Source organism: Anneissia japonica, unplaced genomic scaffold (assembly GCF_011630105.1).
Source record: "Anneissia japonica isolate Jap-2015-1 unplaced genomic scaffold, ASM1163010v1 scaffold288155_len217153_cov186, whole genome shotgun sequence".
In the NCBI taxonomy this organism is placed as follows: Eukaryota; Metazoa; Echinodermata; class Crinoidea; order Comatulida; family Comatulidae; genus Anneissia; species Anneissia japonica.
Window position 1 is genome coordinate 40,414 of NW_022685867.1, and position 1,604 is coordinate 42,017.

Sequence of the window (1,604 nt, forward strand, 5' to 3'; positions counted from 1 at the left end):
ACTATAAACAATAATTCTTGAATTTTAAAATTATTTGGATTTTATCAAAATTATCTGCCTGCACTTTATCACAAAAACATGAATCCATGTTCCTGATGTTTCTTGTAATCAAAATGGAACATTAATATGCTAATTAGGTAGCTCTAAACCAAACAACAAACACATCGCGTAAGAAAACGACAAAACAAAGTTCGAAAGTTTTCTAAAATCAGCCTTCTTGTAAGAAGATGAAGTTTGTAATCTAGATATTTATTAAATGTTATCTTTCATAAGCATCTTTTGTATTCTAATTTATATATTTGTAATTTCTCACGTGCAGACATGGCCCACTGATTAAATAGATATCCTATGTAGGCACAACAAGCGAGTGCCTACAAAGTAGTAGTAGTACAGGCTAAATGTGACAAAATCCTATTTAACATTAAACAAACTCTAATAGAAGGACTATTTGCATATTCTTGTAGGCCTATATTAAAAGAGTCATGAAAACATTCTTGCCACATTTTTATAGTTGCGTTTACAAAATATTCAGGTTCAAAGGTCAATTACCTATATGCAGCATGTTCCAGGTCATAACTCTTCAAGTACTTGCTCTAAAAGCACAGAAATAGTATCTACACCGAGGTTTTTCGGGACAAAAGTTATGGGAAATTTTTGACGCCTTATAGCTGCGTTGACCAAATATTCGGGGTCAAGTGTCAGTATAGCCTTTATATAGCATGTTCCGTGTCATAAATCCTCAACTACTTGGTCTCAAAGCACGAAAATTGTGTCTACACAAAGATTTTTGGGGTCAACATTTACGGAAACATTTTTACCGCCTTCTAGTAGCTGCGTTAACTAAATATTTAGGGTCAAAGGTCAGTGACCTTTATACAACTATGATGGTCATAACTCCTCAACCAGTTTGCCTACATGCACAGAAATAGTGGCTACACCTGGTTTTTGGAAACAATTTATTAAAGTATTTTGCCACCTTCTAGTAGCTGCGTTGATTAAATATTCCAAGTCAAAGGTTACTGACATTTATCCAATATATGATGTCATAACTCCTCAACCACTTGGTCCAGAAGCACAAAAATAATGCCTACACAAAACATAAATGAGGTGTCTACACCTATATATTTTGGGTGTCAACAGACACTATTATATTCTTTAGGCTTACAATGTATTTTTCATTGATTTTTAGCATAACAGCCACTCATTAATTAATGTACACTTGTAATTAGTACCACCGAAATGATGAGAATCCAAGATAAATCTGATACAACTATGGACCGATCGGAGAACAGCTTAGAAATAATTAGACTGGGCAGCCAAGCATGACATGCTCCAAAACTTTTTTCTATACGGCGGTGTCACGGTGTGTGACAGCCTGTTGTTTAATTGAGGGAATGTTGAGGAAAAAATATAAAGCATTTATTAGGTAAGTTAGGTAAGTAATAAATGTATTAGTTGTATGGAATTGGTATTAAAATTATTTGACACTAAATTTTAAAATTTTCAATACAAGTCAAAGTTATGTGCTACTCACTTACCGGTACCTATTCTAAGACTGTTGTGCCTGTCTCTTTTATACATCTAGATGTGTATAAGAGATAGGC